The sequence below is a fragment of the Convolutriloba macropyga genome, chromosome 7 (assembly GCF_964194025.1).
Source record: "Convolutriloba macropyga chromosome 7, txConMacr16.3, whole genome shotgun sequence".
Classification (NCBI taxonomy): domain Eukaryota; kingdom Metazoa; phylum Xenacoelomorpha; order Acoela; family Convolutidae; genus Convolutriloba; species Convolutriloba macropyga.
This window is the reverse complement of record NC_134474.1, coordinates 42807485-42829245: the sequence shown is the minus strand read 5'-3', so window position 1 is coordinate 42829245 and position 21761 is coordinate 42807485. Positions and strand designations below refer to the sequence as shown.

General features: G+C 32.6%; 1 protein-coding gene across 2 annotated transcripts in view; it reads right to left on the bottom strand.

Annotated features, from left to right (window-relative positions):
• Window positions 1-21761, bottom strand: part of LOC142342880 (cyclin-dependent kinase 1-like) — a 418971-nt gene that overhangs the window by 106973 nt on the left and 290237 nt on the right. The window lies entirely within an intron of this gene.

Below are 21761 nucleotides of genomic sequence, written 5' to 3'. Positions count from 1 at the left end.
ACGGTGTAGTCTACATCTTATTTGAAGTTTTTGATTTATTGTTAAGTGCTCAAAAAAAATTTATTGTTGCAGTTTACAAATAATTTAACATTTGCGCAAAACAACTTAGTTATGTGAGAAAAACTTAAAGATTAGTTGTCGGAGCTAACTGAATATCAATTTTTGCAACTGCAGTTTACAATAACGGATAACACAGTACACAAAAGCTAATTACAAAAATGTAATATCCAGACAGTTTTAAACCGATGAGAAGAACAGTTTGGCTCAAAGCTTTATTTGTTGCTTTGCTGTAGGCGGGAGAGCATTGGTTACAATTGTTCCCTCAATTTGAAGAGTGGAAATCAAATGCTGTCCACAGCAGTACCACACCCGTAAGTTCTTTTGAACCAGGGAGTTCTAAGCAGGTTTAGAAACAGGAACGCCTAAATAATTTAAAAAAATGCAACGAAGAGTTAATGTAGAGTACTCAGGTAAGTTGAACTAGCCAAAGAACATCACAGTTGCTCAAGTGTTGCAAAAACGATTTGTGTTGATCAGTAGTAGCGTAGATAAGGGAAACATCTTGAATAAGAAGGCATTAAGCAATTTGAGATCAAATTCGAAAGAATGCTGCAATTAAACACAAAAGGTTTTGAAAAAAGGAAGTTCGAACTATAAGTTCTATTAAGGTCATCCCGAATACAACATCAACATAGAAGAGGGGCGTAAGATAATACGCCAATTTGAAAAAACGCCATTATAGAGCGATCATTTACCGTCTCAATCAACCAGTGCAGGCCAGAAATAAAAACATCAACGTCACAGCAGAATGTATACTTCTCTCGTCTCGCGTTTTGACAACATAGTTGAGAAAATTCTTAGAACACAACTTATTTGCACTCTTCTTATTTCAACCTATACAGTGGCCTGAGTGGTTTGTATGATCACTGCTGCGGTGCGCAATTTTTTATGAGAGGCAAACTTTAAAAAACTATATCTTTAGTGTGATATTCCGTACAATTCTTGGAGCTTTCGGGTGCGGAAAATCGGAAGAACTCGTGTTGTCACCAGCGAATAGTTGCAGTAAACACAAGCCCAGTCAACTGAAGCCTCACAACTCATCAGGTTGACCATTTTCGCTGTTCACAAGTCTGACCAATTTTTTGTTGTGTTACTGTAAAAGTTCGTTTTCTTTAGACGTTCGTTTTTCACATTTTCTTCAGAGCAAGTATTGATCATTTTCATGTGCGTCATATGATCAAGAAAGTAAAACTGTTTTTCTGAATGCACAAAAAACTTTTTCAAAATTTGCTCAAAATCTGATTTCAACTGTTTCCAAGCTCAAAATAATTTTAAAATATTCCAGTTTTTTTTTCACAAGTTTTGATTATTTTGCTATAGACTTTTTCACATGAAATAAGAATAATTACGTTTCGGAGATGAAAAAAATGAGAAAAACAACCATTTTTTAAGAATTTTAATCAGGTTGTTTTCATTGTACTTTCAGGACCAATATCAGCAATTCTTTCGAAGGGTGTGAAAATTTAAGGAAGCGTAGCAGAATTTGTTTTTCAAGTTTTGTTTGCGGTTGGGAAGTTTAGAATCACAATATATTTTTCTGTGGACAATCAGAAATATAAATTTCAAAAAGAAAAACTAAAAGTTTATGATATTATTTTTCATTTTTATAGCATATTCTTATTAATCAGTTTTTGATAATGTCAACCTATTTGCAAGTGTTTCTTTTCAGCTCCAAAATCAACATTAGGTTCCCTTTGTTTTTTGAGTGATAACTGCTAAATGAAAATTAGTCTTCTTTAAAAATGTGAAAATAAATAATAGCCGATGTCTCTATTAGGTAAAAAAGTTACTGGTTGCTTGGCAATTACATTACTTAGAATAACAGCTTGCTTTTGTACTTGTTCAGGTTTGAATTGTCTTAGAAAAAAAGACAACTTTTACAACGGATGAATTTTGCGGTGGACTTTTCTGGGTTTGTTGAACTATTTTTTAAACACTACTTTTTTTAAACACTAAATTTTCGAGACAGCAAACGTGAGCGTTGATAGCAATTGTGCGTCTTAAGTTTTAGCAACAGGATATTTTTTGGAGTAACTAAGGCAATGTCTTAGCACATGCAGAACATACGATGCTTTCAGTGCTTTCAAACTGTAGAACTTCAACGTTTCGCCATTTCCGAGGATCCTATTTGATGTCATCCAAATGATAATGTATTTCATAGTACAATCCGTGTATAGAACCACGGGAATCACATATAATCGTTGCATGAAACCCAGGAAATCTTAAATGATTCTTGTTTGAAACCCAGGAAATCATATAAGATCCTTGTATGAAATCAAGGAAATTCTATATTAAACTCATGAAAAATAAAAGATTTAATTCACAATTAACGTTCCATCATACCCAAAGAACTAGGAAAAAAACAATACTTAAAATATAAGGGACCCAGGAAACAATACTACCCACTACAATTCACTACCCAAGAAATCACACAAATAATATATAACCTGGTATGACTACAAGCAAATTCTGAATCTTTTTTTGATCTCTGACCTTTGCCAATGTGAATTATGGAGTGATTCGTTGCTCATAAGAGTCGATATTTGTTTTTACGATGCGTTCCATTTCGTAAAATGTTTGGGATTAATCCTGTATGAATATTAAGGAGTCATACAAATAATATCTGACCTTGTATGATTACCGGGAATCATATATGACCTTGTATGAAATCAGGGAAAGTTCAATGATGGAGAACCCGGGGTATTGGAAAGATCCACACTCATCAGATCTGAATAAAAAAGGCAAAGCGATGTCACGGCGCAAGCCTTTAGAGCTGAAATTTGATGAATTGATTGTGAGCTCCAACTCCTTATTCAATGAGTCGCATTAATTACACAAGTGCATTAATGCTTACTGATTGAAGGTTCTAGCAGATATCCAAGTAACAAAAATCGTGAACTGATTTATTTTCTAGAAATTTTGGCATAGGATTACAGGAACTTCCAAGTTAGATTCGATAACAAATTTTACAGTATTTTGACTGCACTCAGAAGTTTTTATAATCCGCATTAATCAGATTGTACTCTGGCAAACTAAAAATTCATAAACCCGGAAAAAATTTGTGAACTTATAAAATTTTTTCAATAATTTTTGGTATACATTGCTGTTGGGGAAATTGGCCGATAGAACAGACTTCAAAAATTATTTCTAAAAAAGTTTTGTCCCGAAAAATATCTTGAACGGTGATAGAGTTGAACACGACTTGTAAACTGTTTGGTATTGGTTGGTGTTCAACGATGGAGAATACATTTAAATTAGCAGGACCAGGCGCTTTACCTTTTTTAGTTTAATGTGAGGAGAAAAGTTTATATATGTTAATTTTCACCTGGATAAACCCAAAATTGTTTTAAATACCGATTTAGGCAAATGGCAATATATATTTTGTTTTAATGGGGGGTTTATTTCCATTCTGATTTTTATCGATCATGAAAATTTCACTTCACTCCCTATTGTCTTCCTAATAAATCTCTGTTGGATCTGGAAAGTGAGCCCTGGTATTGGGACGTAGAAAAAAAAAGTCTGTCAGGGATGTATATATGGCGATATTTGCTTCAATCTAAAGGTATCTGAAGTTTGTGTGCTCAAATAAACAAACTTGACTCTATAAGCTTATTTCAACAAATAACTGCATACCGATTTTATTAATATGCCCTTAGTTATCTACTGATCACTTACAAGAAAGAGTAATATAGTGATTAAAAAGAGCTTTAAAGCTAAAAGTTTTTGACATGTTGTCTTACAATCTTTGCCTTATTAGTTTCATTTTAATTGGTACAATTTCATCGAGCCTCTCATTTATCCAGAAGTGTCCGAAACATTTAAATTCAGTGAATGTGTCTGAGGAATTACTGTCTGGGTGGTGGTATGTAGTGAGACGATCATACGACTATCCCTTTTACGAAAGAGAGAATGTATGCACTCTCGCCTTTCAATACACTCCTGTCTGTCGAAAAATGCACTTCACTTTCGACTACAATCAATATGGTAAATAACTTTAACTACTTCATTGCCGAGAGTAAATTTTTAAGTTGCTTCATGAAAATATAGTGCATTAATGGGATGTATGACAAATGTAAATTTTTATGATTCGCAATATCTGCTAAGAACGAGGCTAATCAAGTCCTTTTTTATCAGTTGGGTATAAACTTCTCCTCTCAGATTCAGGAAGAATCCAATTAAACAGGCTTGAGTGGTTTCAGGATATGCGAGAGAAACAAAGCAGAAGCGATGTGATGAAAAACTTTTCCGTTTCAGTTTAATGAAACTTTTCGTTTCCGATGTAATCTCTCAAGGAATGTGCTTTTGCACACCCAGGTTGAGGTGCCAGACGGAAAGTCGATATGTCCAGACCGTCCCAGACGGAAGGTGCATATGTCCAGACTTTTGTGCGTTCACCAGTCTTTCGTGCGTTCATGTCCAAACTTTTGTGCGTTCACCTGACATTCGCGCGTTCAACCCGTTTTCGTGCGTTCATGTCCAGACTTTCGTGCGTTCAACCAATTATCGTGCGTTCATGTCCAGACATTCGTGCGTTCAACATATTTTCGTGCGTTCATGTCCCGACTTTCGTGCATTCCTCAAATTTATTTGCGTTCATCAAATTTGTGCGTTCATGTCCACACTTTTGTGCGTTTATCAAACTAGGGTGCGATGATCCAATTTTTGTCCCTTCAACTTCAGACATGGAAAATTTATTCAAATCAAACACAATTGGCGTGGGAAATTTTCGGTGTCCACAGAGTCTAAATCAGCACTTGGTATTAAGTATCTTCAGTTTATGTAGAGTGTAGAACAAAAAAGTTTTTCCATAGCTCGTCTAGAAAAAAATAGTTTTTGCACGCAAATTTTCGTTTATTTCGAATAGTCATTTTTAAAAAATAAGATTTTTTATTGAGCCATGCAATTTTTCAAATCAAACCGTACTCTACGTGGAGTATCTTCTATGTACGTAAAAATTGGAACAAAAAGAATTTTTTCTAAGTTGTTAACCGAAAAAATTGGTATTTCATACGGAAATTTGCGAATTCCGCGAGTAACAAACTTTAAAAGTAGGTCTTTTCAACTGTTCAAGGATTTGTCCAAATCAAACCAAAACTGATATGAGATATCTCCTGTGTGAATAGGTTCTAAATCAACACGTTCGTGGCAATGTTTGGCAAGGACAAAATTTGCAATATTTGCGTTTTACTTCTTTGGTTGATTATAATAAGCGACTGACAAATTTTGAAACACTCCTTTTTAATAGGGTCAAGAAAATGTTCAAAACAAACAAGACTTTCGTGCGTTTATCAGACCTTTCATGCGTTCATGTCCAGACTTTCGTGCGTTTTTCCGTGTTTCCAGATTAGTAAATTTGAACGCACGACACCCCCGTCGTGCGTTCGTCTGGGTCTGGACATATCGACTTTCCGTCTGGAACCTCAACCTGGGCAATCAAATATTATTGAACAGAGGCTTGAAAGAGTGTTTGAAAAATTAGATCATTTTGATATTAATTTTGACACTCTGGGCTTACGAATCCCGCGAGGATTTGAGTCAAGAAATCCGTAAAAAGGCAAACACAGATCGCGAAAAAAATTTAAATCAGGTGCATTTAAATCACGTGACTATGAAATGTATGAAAAACTGTTGTTTCAAAAACGAAACAGTTGTTTTTCGTTGCTTTCTCAACTGGAAATTGAAACATTTGAGAAATTGAAGGCTAATTAACATATTACTGAACTTTTACATATGTCTGTTTCGATTTTTTTACCAGGACTTCATTGAAACAAACAGTAGCTTCTGCCAAAAAACATTTTTTGATTATCAACGCAAATAAGCCACAGTCATTTCTGTGGCAAAGAAAACAAAATTGTCAAAGACAGATAGATATTTCGTTCTCAGCATTATCAAAAATATGTTGCTTTTGTAACGGGGACGAGAAGACTTTACTGCTATAACTTTCTTAACAGCATTGTTTAATCAACATGCTGCATAAAACTAACGAATTAGTCATAGCCAAGCGCAAAAATTTAGCTGAAAAATTTGTCTTCCGCATGTGACTTTCTGTTACTGTGTGAGCTGGCTATTAGTGCAAACTAACTTTCTTAGAATTTACTCCGGTGTAGTTTGTCAAAAAAAATTGTGTAAAAATTTTCTGCTACACTCTAAAAAATGTCTAGGTAATTTTACCTGCAACGTTTGCAGGTAAGCAAAATTGCAGGTAACATTACCTGCAAAATTACCTGCAAAAAATTGATGCGTGCAATTTACCTAGAATACGTGACCTAGAATTTACCTGCAAACTCAAACAACAAAATTATATTAAGTATGTAGCTATAAGTGAAAGAAACATCTTAAAAAATCTTATTGAAGTTTAGATAATATTCTTCTAATATGGAAGATTAGAAGGAAACAAAGTCAGTCCGAGCAGAAAACTAGAAAAATTCAGCAAAAACTAATATGCCCTCTGTAATCTATAATCCTTGCTGTCGGTAACTAGTTTTTGGCGTGCTCCTCTTGAATTTTCATTTTGTGTTTACATGGCTAAAACTGACTGTTCAGATAATAAGGGGCGGGAAAGTATTGTATGAAATTGTGACCATCCATTATTTTCCTCTGTATTTTCTCTTGCGGTTTTAAAAAAGACCATTTTGCGATCTTCAAAAAGCTATCCATCGACCCAAAAACATCTCTGTCATAATTGACAACAAGGTTAGTAGCTATCGGTAACCCATCAGACTAAGTGAAGGACCATCAGATATTGTCCAACGACTCCACAACCAAACTTTATATGTTCAATGTCGAGAATCGTTATTCAAAGCAATCTGATTCGCAAAACGCAAAAATAAATGTTTATAAGCACAAAATCAAACAGCAAAACGTTCAAATGAGAAACAAGAGACAGTTTTTGGCCATGAAACCAGTTTTGAGATGAATAGAATGTATCCGCTTAGCAAAACAAAAAAAATTCTAGGTAATTCTACCTGCAAATTGCATGAACGGTTTGCAGGTAGAATTACCTAGAATTTTTTTGCAGGTAAAATTCTAGGTAAATTTGCCTAAAACTTACCTAGAATTTGCAGGTATTTTCACCTAAAAAAATTACCTGCAAAACGAAATTTCTAGGTAATTCTACCTGCAATTTTTACATGCAATTTGCAGGTAGAACTACCTAGAATTTTTTTTGCAGGTAAAATTCTAGGAGGGCAACACTGCAATTTCTAGGTACTTTGCAGGCAAATTTACCTAGAATTGTAGGTAGTTTAGATTGCTTGCAGGTAGTTTCTAGGTAAGTTGCATTACAGAACAATTTACTTGCAAATTCTAGGTAAAATTACCTGCATTTTATAATCAATTTAGCTGCAATTTTTTCAGATTGTACATTCCCAAATAGATTGACACTCCTGAGTGGATGTTTTGACACCTCTATTGTGTTGTATAAAAAAGTTTAATGGATAGTGTTATAACGTAACATTAGACTGTGCAAATTGGTTTACAAGTAGTAAAAATATTGAATCCTTTTTTATATAAGACTAACGAGATCGACAAAGAACAATGAAATTACCAATTCTTATGATAGTAAAGATCGAGGCCGATAAAGCTAACGTCAGCTGTTAAATATTGATACAATTTTGACACCCTGGAATACTAAAATTATGAAGATGTGAAAATTTAATTTCTGAGCAAAGTTGAACAATGAACAAAGAAAGAAGAACAAAGAACAAAGTTCAAATAATAGGGACAAAAAGACGCAACTTATCAAGCTTCAATATTTTACCCCTTATTAGGTTAAGCTACCCTACAGTTTTCTTTATAAGGTTATCTGACCATGGAAAAAAATTTTCTTTTTACAAATTTTGATATAAAAAATTTTTAAACTTCTTTTTGAGAAAGTTCTCTGGCTGCTACTATTGTGATATACTATCCTGTTCCATGCTATGCTAAGATTTTTTTTACTTTTTTGAATTATGAGGGCATATTTTGAATTTCATTTTTGTTTAGGTTGGTATTTGAACTTAACAACTAGTAATTACTTTTACCACTACTTCGAGGATCCCAGCAGCAAAGTGGAAAAGTTCAGACTGTACAAACCCAAGCATCGGAGATCTTCAGAAGGCGAATTTGTGCATGCTAAAGAGAGATACTGGTGTGGGGACTTAATTTGTATCATAGATCCGGAGAGAGATCCTGGATACATTCCTTATTTGTTAGAACCTAACTATTGGATACTGCGTCTAAACAGCGATTTAGGCATCGGTTTCTATAATTTTCAAGTCTCCACCCTCTTCCAGGAAACCGAATTAAATCGACACAAGAATTGTTTTGTGTGTTTGATTTTCCAAGTAAGAAATAATCAGCATGTTCGGTTTCAAACGATAGAAATAATCGGTATGTTAGGTTTCTTGGATTCACTATATTTGGTTTCAAACGTAAGAAATCGTCAGCTCGTTCGGTTTTAAAGTAAAAAATTGTCGGTAGCTTTGATTTTAAACGTTAGAAATTGTCGGTACGTTCGGTTTTCAGTGTAATATAATCGTGGTATGATCGGTTACTAAATTCGGTATGCTAGGTTAAAAATATAAGAAGATGTCGGTTTTTTTCCGAAAAATAAAGGTTTTAATTTTGTTTAAAGTGTTTTAAAAAGTAATGATAATGTTCTATGCGCAAGAGTTTCAAATGAACCTTTTTCAGACAATTTTTCAAAAAAAAAATGTGAAAAATGAGAGAGAGAGAGAGAAAACACTTTATTAGCACATTCAGACTACATCTGTACAGAAATGAGCGGACGTGCATACAATTGTACATAGTTTGAGGACAGCAAACTGTATTTGTTTGAAAAAAACTATAATCTTAACAGAAATTTTTAGAATTGAAGTCTAATACGGAAGTCCTTCCAGCTACAGAAATTATTTGTCAGTCCGAAAATGATTTCATTTCTTCTCCAGCTCATTTATAATATTACTTGAACAAAATTGAATCTTTTGTTGTTTTTAAAGTTAAAAAATAAAGAGATTAGTTAAACTTTGATGGGGATTCAGTTCATTAAATCACACACACTGTGTCCTTATATGATCATGAGAAATGAAGGACATAAGTCATTTCCTGTGGTTTGCAACCGACCTCGCACACATTTCGTTACGCTTAACACCGAACATTACTACTCTGAGAAAATGAACATAAGGAATCTAGGAAACCAAATATACCGACGGTTTCTGTAATTAATTAAATAGAAAAGTGCAAAATTCAAAAAATTCAATGTCCATACATATTAGCGGCGTAATTTGAAAAGAGGTATTATCATGCAACACCAGAGATTGAGTTTGGGAAAATAGACGTTGAAAGCATTGGTTATTTAACAAGTCTTTGTCAATAATAATTGGCGTCGAAATATTTTCACAATCGGTTGGAAAAAAATTCAAAAATATTCAAAATACCTTACAAAATAGACCTTAAATCTTCTGAATCGGTAAGTTATGCCACTACTTTAAGTTAAACTAAGTTAAACTGAAGTCATTCAGCTACCCAAGTCGAGGTGTGCGTTAAGGATCAGACAATTAAAACGTACAGATGGGGGGGGGGGGGGTAAAGTGCGTTTTTGATTGCATGGACGAGCGCCATATTAAAGTCTGCCTACATGAACGAGCTTCCTAGTCAAAGTCTGCCTAAAGTCCGATCATTAACGAGCTAAAATTTGATTCATTAACGAGCTAATTTCTGATCATTAACGAGCTGGGTAACTTTAAATCACACGCATTTCGCTATCATTTATACGTAAGTGTTTTTTATTAACATGCACATTCTGATGGAGAAAAAAGAAATTTATCACTTCGATAAATATAGCACACCAGTTAGTTGTAACAAATATCCCAGAAGAAGATCCTAGAAAAACAGCATTGAGTGGCGGGCAGACGGTTCTTCCATTGTTTTCTCAGCTCTAGCTAATTTCTTGGCCTCTTCGATAACCCGGTTCGAAAAAAAATCAGAAAAATATGTAAGATAAGCGGTGAAAAGTTGGTTTTTTCATCGCAAATTTTGTACATAATTTTGCGGTGAAATGCGGTGAATGTGGTGAAATTATGTAATTTCACCGCTTGAGTAAGCGGTGAACTTAAAAAAATTCACCAGATTTCACCGCTTACTACAAGTTACCGTCCTTGCACGGATTGGAACCTCTCAACTCCTGCATGTCAGCCACTTCACGACGAAAAAACGACAATATTTTGTAAGAAATCGTAGTTTTCGTCGTTTTGTCGTCGTTTTCTTCTTTTCATTAGTTTCCGTCGTTTAAGTGGTCTTTTAGGTGTAGGAAATGATCGTTTCTTCGTTGTTTTTTAGTCGTTTCTCACGTCGTTTTTTTTCAAGTGAAATCGTCGTTTTTGATCGTATTTTCGCCGTTTTTTATCGTTCTTTACGTCGTTTTTTTCTCAAAAGAAATGGCCGTTTTTTGATCGTTTTTTCGTCGTTTAATTGCTGTTGAACTAGTTTTTCTATGTTAGATCGTTTTGGCATATGTGAGTTATGGCCTGATAGCGCTGTGGTCCGCGCATGAGGTAATGTATCGGGAGTTCAATGGTTCGAATCCCAGCGGGGAGCAAGATTTTTCGTCGTTTTTTGAAACAACGATCATCTGCTACATAAAAATAACGACGAAATAACGAACAAAACGGCGATTACCACGTAAGGGCTTTGATCGTTTTTGTCTAATGAAAACGATTAAAAAACGACGATTTCTTACAAGTGAAAAACAAAATTCCTCAACACGGGAACCGCACAATCGCTAGAATTAAAATTCAGTATGCTCAGCACGTTTCCACACTACACTCTTAGGGCATTTCTGGCAAAACTATGCATTTACACTTGCTGCGACCGGTAATCTATCCTATAGCTCACTTTTCTATGAAATATTTAATTCGCCTTGTTTATTAGAAAAAGAGATAAATATTAAACCGATGCCTTCATGAATACATGGCAGCTCTAATATACACGTGCAAAATGTGCAAAGGAGTCCTTACGGGTAATAAGGAGCACCTGGCATTGGTACTATCCAGAGTTCCCTATCCAGACAAAATGTCAGTGTCCAGAGCAGAGTTTGAACTGAGACGACAAGGCCTTCAAATGTATATGTTTGACACTGACAGAAGCGGATGTCAATTTGCTTGGCGAAGTGTCATACCCACATAGACACATCGAAATACTCACCAAAAACTTGAACTTTGGTACTTGGACAAAAATTAGACAGAAATTAGGCCGATTAAATTAGATAATTCGGATCTTTTTGCCCCCCCCCCCCCCCCCCCCCCCCCCCCACGCCTACTACGTTCTCCAACCAGTTAATGGCACGTGTTCAGTTACTGAACGCATGCACCTGCATGAGAAATCATTATAATCATCACTTGCGCTTGGTGGTTTTAAACCAATATGAAACCAGTTAGTTGCGTACAAGGAAACGGAAAAGGTCCGATATGTCTTATGTTCATGGACGTGGAAAAAAATATGAACTGCTCGTGGAACGGCAGTTTAAAGCGATGTAAGCATGGCTGAACTATTTTGTTTCGGCAATTTATTTATTGGATCTTTTCCGTTTGCGCCCCCCCCCCAGTACGTTATGTGCCCCCCAGTTACAGGGCACGTGTCATTACATAGTAAATCATTATGTAAAAATATTGCACGTGCGTCTGGGGGTGCAAATAATATGCGCCCACTAAGCTGGGGGGGGGGGGGGGCACAAACGGAAAAGATCCTATTTATTGTTTATCTGATTATAACTATTTTCCCGCTAACATTACTATTTGGCCTTTGGCTTTGTTTGCAATATTGTGTATACTTATTTCACTTTACCTTCGATCACCCGCTGCCCTCTTTGAGAGATCGACTCATGAAAAGACCCTAGTCGACTACTTTTGAGCATATAGACTTTCGATGACCAATATTGCGTATGAACTGACGTTGAGTCGACTTTAAAACGTTGGGATGTCAACAAATGTCAACTAAATGTCAACAAATAATAGTCATAGGTCCCCAGTGGTTGTGGAACTTTTTTACACTGGGGTTGAGCATGAGTTGACTGATAATTATCGGGATGTACCAAACAAATTGTCAACAAATAACAGTTGAGCTTAATGGTATTAGACTAGATTCAAACACTCAGGTCCACGTTTTAAAATGCCGCAAGTCTGCAGCTGCACGGCCAGAAGTTAAAATGCCAGAAGTTGCTACTTAGCCAGAAGTTGACTTCCGTTGACTTTCGTCATTTTAAAACGTGCGCGTTTCGTGTTTTACGCATGGTTACATGACTCTGCAGAATTCCATCAAAATATCGACATCAAAATATACCTTCGCGTCCCGATCAACGCCACAAGTTCCCAGTGACGTCAAGCAGAGTCACGTAACCATTACTTCAATTTATACATGTTCTAGTCTCCCCAATACGATTTGATGTCTGGATTTTGTCCTTATAATTACAGCAATTAGAGCCTTTTAAATCTCAGCTTGCTCTCTAATGTTCTTTTCTTAGGATGTAGTTCGGTTTTGTCCGGAAACCATTTCTTTTGGTTTCCGAAAGTAGCGTATAATATGTGCTATCCAACCACTCAAAAAATTGTTTAAAAAAGTCATATGCGTGATTTTTTTTTAAAAAAATTAAAATAAAATGGAAAGTGCCTATTCGGCAGACTTTTCAATTTTTAAAATCTAAAATCACATAATTAACACATTCTTTAACAATTTTTTAAGTCGCCGAATGGCACATATTATACCCTACTATATATTACAAAAATACGAGTTAAAATTTAATAAATAAATTATAATTGAAATAAGTGCTTTAGTATTCAATTCCTAAGCATTCTATGCTGAAAAAAGTATATATACGTAGCACTCATACTTAAGCAAAAAACGCCGAAGAGCAGCTATTTTTCGTTATATAATGATTTTCAATCCTTTTATAATATCAATTTTTTTATAGTGATTTTTTTTTGATTTTTTTTCTACAGCGCTTGGATAGTACATATTATACACTACGGTTATTTCAACTTTCCCCAACATATCAACATATGTCGAACTTCCAAAATATGTCAGCATATGTCGACATATACTGAAATTTCATATATAATATAATATAAAACTAAAACTTCTTGTCTAACTTGGCGTAGTTGTTAATTCATAGCGTCAAGTTAAGTTACTTCGGCAAACAGATTTTTTTGAGTTCAGTCCAAACCAACGTCCCCGAATCGGCGGAACCGCTTTTCAGGATTTAGTGGTTTACTATGAGACAAACATATGACAAGGCCGGCTCTGCCGTTCAAAAATCAAATTTGCAGTTCTCAAAAAGGATAATCCCTGCTGTGATACTGTATGTGAAACACACTGTGATGGGCATACGGTGAAAAAGCACTCTCTGAGATTGGCGGAAACGCTGTGATCAGCTTTATTATTAAATTAAGTGACAAACTATTTTAAAAACAAGATACAAATAAAACTAAAATAAAATAGAGTTGAAAAATTAAACAAAAATTTGAAAAAATCAAAACAAGAAATTAGAATTAGAAACATCAGAACAATCTATAATATTTTATCACAACATTAATCTAAAGAAGTATATTATTCCGCAAAATTTTATTTTTATAAGCTGCCTTTAACTAACTGACTATATCAAAAAGTTTATTTCCATCACTACTATTTTAGTTAAAACTAATGCATAAAAAACATCATCAGCAACATTTAAAAAAATATTGTATTGGTTGTGTTCATGTGTGATCACTTTGATATCCAGTATCAAATACATATATTCCATAATCACTCTTAAAAATTTATGATTTATATATTGTTTAGTGTTGTCCGGCAATCAACTAATATCTTTAAATTATCCATTAATTTAAATATACTTGCACCATGAGTCCGTTCATCAACATTGTTATTCTAAAAACCAACTATTATATATTGTGGTCTTTCCGTAGCACTCTCCATACCAAGATCACACAAGAAATTAGGAGCATTAGGTACAATTTTATAGTATAATTTTCGTTTGTATAATTTTATAATTTATATATGATTCTATTATCATTACTAGGATCAATAATACGTATGCACCTTACTGCATCTTTAATTGTTAATACAGCATCAGCAATTAATGCTCCAGCTCTGCACAATGCCCTATCATTATGATTTTCTTTAAAAAAAGTCAGTTTAAGTTTGAATCTATATATAGTTTTTTCTAAATCGATAACAAAACCGAATTGATTACTCATCTTAATCATCATTTCTGTATGAGACTTCTTAACAGCGCCATGATCAACTTTAGGTTGATTATCCTTCTCGGCTTCATCGCCTACAAAACCACTCACAGTTTCATCGTTAGTCCCAGTGAGTAATTTATACACCAATAGAAATGGATGACAATGATCTATGTCTTCAGTTGTTCTACCACCAATGGTTTTAGGTTTTTAAAGAACTGAAAATTACTAACATAAAATTATCACCTAATCTAATATTATTACCATTTGCAAACCTAAATACGCCATTAGTAGTCACATCAAATTCAAACTCAAGATGAAAATCACGTTTATTTAAATGATTTCTTCTCTATTTGTATAACATTGATATTGGTTTTAAAAGTATTCATAGTTGCTTGATTAATCTGTTGACATTCTATAACTTTTTTTCTGTGTATGCCACTATTAGAGCCATAAGTTGTTTTGAATTCGAAGTCCATTCTTACAGGAAAACAATACAGGACTATGACATTAAATTTAACAATTAGGATAAATTAATGAATAATAACTAAGTGATAAGAATGACTAATTATTCAGTCTTATGAAAACTTAAAAAAATAAAGGATAGCTTAACTAAAGCTTAAGATGACTATACACTTAACTTTAGAGCTATAAATGCCACAGAAAGATTTTATTTGCATGAACCAATAATCAATACCGCAAAGTTAAGGTTAATAAGATTATCTGTTTATAATTCTGTGCTTAAAACAACTGGAAGCAAAAATCAATTTTTATATGCAATTATCGATAGTAGTGTTAAATGTGATACTAGCAATATCAGCCACACTATCACCAACACTAATACTAACACCAATATTAACAATGATATACCATTAGGAATAGTAGTATGACAACTGGATCCTATGAAGTGACTGAAATATTGAATTTTGCACAAAAAAAAACATATCGTAGTGTTAAAATTGAAGCACATAGGAATACCATGAAATACAAATGCATCTTATACAATGACTAATTATTTTTGATATAGAAAATTCTAGAGGATCACAATAAGGATTTAATAAACAAGTTTATAATATTGATAACTAAACAGTGATTGAAGTTGTTCATATAATGGGTTTTGTTACAATTAATATTCAGTGTAGTATTATATCTGGTGTTAGCGACAAAGGTGATCACTTTGGTTTATTAAATAAGTTCAATCTAACTGAACCACCTGGTTATAAGATAGTTGACTATCCAAAATAATTTTATACCAAAACGTTACAAAAAATAGAATACAATATATCCAAATTAATATTGGAGATAAATCTGGTAAGCGAACTATTTTGTTGGTGATTTTTCAAGTTTTGCATTACAATCAAAATAATAATAATACTAACAAAAAATTAATTATCATAATCATAATTTTGATAATAATATTACTTATACTAAGATTAATACTAATTAAAATATTAATGATTCACGTAGTGGCGGTTGTGCTGGTAACTCACCTAACTCAATCATCGCATCCCAATTAACACTTGGTAAACAATTAACACCCATAGTTTCATGCATACCTGTAAAAATAATTAATTATAAGGTTCTCTCCAAACTTGAATACAAAGACTAGCAAAATTATCAAAAGAAATCTCACCACTATTAAAGAAATCACCATGTTTTATTCATAATCTTACCTCACTAATCAAATTACATAAACAGATTACAAATCTCTCTAATACTTTCTCTATCTAATAAAAATAGGTTTTGATTAAAATATACGGTACTACAATTTTTTTCTCTACCTCTACAGAAATAATCATTTATAACTGATTTCTTAGATTTTACCTCATCAAATGGTATAAGTTGTTTTCTGTTGGTATTGTCTTTCATGATTTTAATATAATTGTTTTTAATATCTTCGTATTGTTTACCAGTAGCACATTTAATATATAATATATCCAAATCCAATATCTTTATAGTTCTTTTCCTTAATGGATATGTCTTACGACATTCACTAGGGCCACATATCAAACGTCTAAGTCTTTCTTGGATTAGTGTAATATAATTGATATTACCAATAACATTATAACTTTTGCCACTGTCGTTTTTAATGCTGTTACTGCTGTTGTTACTGTCATTATCACATTTAGTATTACTATTATTACTACGACAACAAAAACAATAACATGTTCAATATGCTTCAACGAGTATTCGTTGATTACCCAAACTAAATAAAGCATTCCTCATTTTAAACCCTTGGTCAATTAGATAGATAATGGATTGAAAATAGGCTCCATTCTTATTTGTAATCTTCATATATGTTTACTAAATCCTTACATTCATTTTTATCTATTTCTTTATCATTCACTGACTGAGTATAAACTTTTTAAACTTATCATTAAGCTCTCTAGTTAAAATGTACATCTGTGAAAACTTTATAGTTCTCTTTACGGTTTTAGTATTAATTGTTTGTGAGAGAGAACCAAAAACAGAATTGAATGAAGTAAACGTAAACCACCTGTTAACGCAACTGAAGTTGTTGTTGTTGCTGTTGCTCTTGATGATAAAACAATTTCTGTTATGTCAGCTATATTAACTTAAATATTATTTTTAAATATCTTTTTTCTATTATTCGATGTTTTAATTTCATAGAATTTTTTAAAAATCTTTTATAATAATATTATTGTTTTTAAAAATATTATTTACTTTATTTTAATCATTAATTAAAAGCTCGTTGATTGTTGAAAGATTTTAATATAGTAATGTTTAACCTGGTGCTGTGCGCTGAGTCATTTTCTATAGGAGATTATTCAATTTCAATTTCTTTCATTATAACTTTTTGATTAAATTCATAATGCATCTAGATATTCTAGATCGTTATTTGTTGTCTAGTAATTTTCTTATAAGTATTATTGCATTTATGTAATAAATTTTTGTCGTTCTAATTGTTAGATTATTTTCTTTCAAATCTCTCAATCCACGAATAAGCGTCTCGTCTAAATGAATATTATTTACGTTTTCATTCAACTTACTATTTTTATTGTTATTCTTATCAAATTCTTGTTTTAATTGATTATATTTGCTGATGGTGTCAACGGCTATTTTTTTAAGATAATGAATATTTTCATTTTCAGTGTTAGACAGTTTCTCAGATGAAGTATTTAAATTATCCATGATTTGAAAGACTACTTTATTTGTCTCTGCGACCATTGCTGTAATTTCAATAAGTTGTGATTGGAGTTTATCTGTAGTAAGTCGGACAACTTTACCTATGTTATCAGTCAACATATCTATTTTCATATTATGTTTTAAAAAAGTATTATCGCTATGTTTTTTAATTGCAACATCACTATTTTTGGTAGGAATAGTAACTCTTAACAAAATGTTTATTTCCCAGGTCAGTACTCTCCTTATTTTCTAAGAATAATTGATGTGCTTTAGCTTATGTCAATGCAATTAGAGTTGAAATTATTTGTTGCCTTTGCTTAAATCTGTTTCTTGTCATTTACGTCAAGAGAAATTCCAAGTGATTCTAAAACTTTGATATTAGATTCAAAGTTAAATATAAAAATTAGTAACTTTTATCCTTAATTTTTACCTTCTATTATTTCACAACTAATGTGTTCTGTTTTATAAGTTGGTCGTTGTGTTGTTAGAACTTCATTATTTTCAAATATTTCTACTTTCCAATTAGATGTATATCTTTTTGAAAAGAGATTACGTTTATCAGAATTTCATACAAAATTACCAAATTTAAATTATTGCTAAAACTTAATTGCACTGATAATCTACCTATTTTTTAAGAATTGTTTGATGCATCAACAGGTATCAATTTTATGGTATTTTGATCGTTATTTTTATATGTTATAGTAGCATCATTTGACATGTTTATCCAATTACCTTAACCGTTTACAAAGATTGGCTTTTCAATTATGTGTTATAATGTTCTATTAAAGCTCGCCATAGTTACTGCTTTCAAATCAATGTGTGTTGAGTATAATGGCGCTTTATGTTCTTCAGGTAAAGTTTCAAATGTCTTATTATAAAACTTACTAACATGCCATAATTTTTCTGGCATTCTACCTTCCATTAAATTTTTTTAGAAACCGTTAGTTATCGATATAGCTGATTTATTTTTTAAAAGTATAGCCCAAGAAAATTGGTTAGAAAAATCTATGACTGTTAAAATAAATTTATATATTATTTTGTATGTACTTCAAAACGACTTATCAGTTAAACACCTGATCATATTTCAGGGTTTTATTCCCTCTCTTTTAAACTTTGTTATTTGTTGGGAGAGTCATTTTTAGCTAGTTTTTGTTGCTCTTGTCGCTTTTGTTTCGTTTATTATGAAAATAATTTTAACTGCTTTATTTTAATATCTATTTTATCAGTTATTATATTGAATAGAATAATTAATTATTTAAAAAAGTTTTAAATATAATAATTAAAAAAGTATTAAATTAAATACCATAATTAAAACTAAAATTATCTGATTGTCCGTGAATAAAATCATTTGTCGATAAAATGTGTTTTGATAATTTCAACATCTCATCATATTATCCATTTTATTTTGCTATTTTTTTATTTTAAGTAATGCTAATCTTTTATTAAATTGTTTGGGTCAGCTAATCCGCTAATTTCAATTTCTTCTTCACTCTAGTACACAGTGTCTCCACTTCCATTCCTAGAATTTTTTGTTAATGTCTTTTGTATTAAACAACTGGCAACTCTTAATCTATCACTCCTAGTATCTTTTTTTTGCGTAAATATTATTATTTCGAAATCTTATATTTTTTTCCTGTTATAACTCGTTCAGTTACCTCTTTAATAGTAATAAATATTCTGAAGTCTTTGGTCAAAATTTAGATACGGTCTTTGGCTTTATACCATCGGGCTCTAGAGATATTTCTACGTCCTTCACTTGAAATTTGTTTGAAGATGCATCTATTTGTTTTAAATCTAATTGTCTATTTGTTTAACTTCACATTTCTACTAAAGTTTTAATCATCTCATTGTCAACAGTTAAATTTTTTACCTTTGTATTCAGCTTTTTAAAGTGTTGTGTGAAATCTAAATATACTAAAGCTTGTAGTTTTTGTCTTTGATTAGATATACCTCCAATCCTTAAAATTCATTGTTTTCTCAAGTTTCTGATTTTGTTCAATCAAAGTTTTTTTTAATTGATCAGATAACACTTCTATGTTACCATAATAATCTTGTTGTTTTAGTTTTTCTTCTAATCTATTTATTCTGCTTTCTTTTTCCAGTTTGTTTAATTCTATTAGTGTTTATAGTTTAGTTTTAGTTATATATTTCATTCAATCGTAACTATAATTTTATTTTATAAAAGTAATTGATGTTAATATTTTTATTAAGATTAGTTTATATTTATATAAGAATAGTAGATAATATGTGATACTCAGCAACTTTTGTATTCTGTCTCTAACATAAGCATTACCATTATGCCGTCTCGCGGAAATCGGTGGCCCAAAACGAAAAAGATTGTTTTTTTTCTAAAGGTCTTTAGCACATCTACAACGAAAATAACAATGACTTGTTTTTCTTTTGAATTTAGAGAAAGTTTAAAAAATTTCAAGTCCTATCAGTTTTGCAAAAATTTGTTGTGTTGTTTTTACAAACAAAATAAAAATATAAAAATGGGCAAATTATGTTGCTGGCACTAGACAAATAAATGTTTTCTGCAAATCAAAAACTTGATTTGCAGAAAACAACTGCTTCATTGTGAATGTAACAGCTCCCCTTCGACTTTTGACAGGGGAAGCTTACAGTGGTTTCAAATCTGTCAGTGCATTACGTTCTCTATTATCCGCTAGCTTTTGTGTTCTTGACGTTTGCTTTGGTGAACTGTATTATCCGCTCTATTGCAAATTACTGTTGCATGATTGGATACACAATTAGTCACAATCGCCAATTGTTCATGTTTGCTTTTCAAGTTCGTTTTATGTCAAGTGCTCGATAAATATGTCGACATAAGGCAATCAAATTTCTCTAAGGGCACTTTTTCGAGTCTAACTTGGTATCATGGGAAGATTGTTGACGGTGTTGATTATTTGTCGGACATTATAAAACAACAACAAACTTCATTGCAAATCATTCGTAAAGAATCTGTTGCTGTATTAAAACAGATATTGTATGTTATCTGGGTTGCCTCCTCTAGAGTTTTGGCTGGCCAAAAATAGCCAATTTTTTTCCATTATTCCATTATTCGAAGATTGCATTTCCTTGATACAAAATCAATCAAAAGGAAGTGATTACGAGTTAAAGATTCTAAGTCGTCAACGTGTAAACTTAGTGGAGTCAACAGTGGTTTTTGTTCGGTGCTTCCTCAACAATTCACAATTTGGATGACAAACCATCCTCGATGAGTGATTGGTTCATCAAAACTGCATACGTAGCATTTCTGCTTGCTTCTACCCTACAGTTATCCTGCTATCCGATGTAGGATGCTCCGAATGAACTGAATTGAACTTCCTATAATTATTGTTGATTCTGATGCTCTTCTACTTTTTTCTTTCTTCGATGCCACCAAACTCCTCCAAACTCTTATAATTGTCACTGATTATCAAGCTTGGCTCTGTTTTTTGAGCAATAAGTGAATGCATTGTGACAACCATCTGTTTCCCAATTGGGCATTAAATCTACGTGCACCACTCTCACAGTTAGACATGTAAACAGAAAATTATATCGTTTTTCTTTCCTTCCGCTAACTTTCAGGACTTTTTCAAGGAAAGGGTAGCCAAATTACAACACTTCAAAGGCATTAGCGGTTGTTGATGTATAGAATATTTTTTTCTAATAAATTTGTAATTGATTGGTACTAACGTTTGTGCTCTGCCTTTTTCTGCAGGTAATGTACTTGTTTTTTATCGAATGTGGAGTATGTTGAGTTCCTCGGATCCATATGTTCTGCTGATTCATTGAAAAGGACCCGCTAGAACAAAAGAACTTCTATCGCATAGGAACTTAATTTTGCAACTGCTTTAATTGCGCTTTTTCAAAAAAAAAAAAACACAAAAATATCACTCTTTTCTCACTTCTCTTCGAATTTTATGTATGAAATGACCTTTACAGGCTTTTCAACTGACAGGGGATAACTGGAACACTTCTGAAGCAATTTTTAACCAATTCTTGTTTTTTCCGTTAGGCATACTATACAACAGGTAGAAAAAAATAATTGAAAAAACAACGGCAGTTTGTATACACAACTTCAAACAAACAGACTGAGTACTAAAAAAACAGAAGAATAGTTTTGGATTCCTTGTTTCCTCTCAATTCTGTGCATAATCGGCTTCCCCAAAGATCACCATTATGAGCAAAGCGCATCGTATCCCTATTTTGCGGTCAATAAATGTGCACTCAAAATGCAAAGAAAATTTAAAAGAAAATAAACTTGTCAAATATTCCAACTTCGAAGTACTTTTACCCACTGTACTTTTAATTTGTCGCTTCTAAGCAACCGAATTGAATGCTGGCGTCAAAAACAAAACT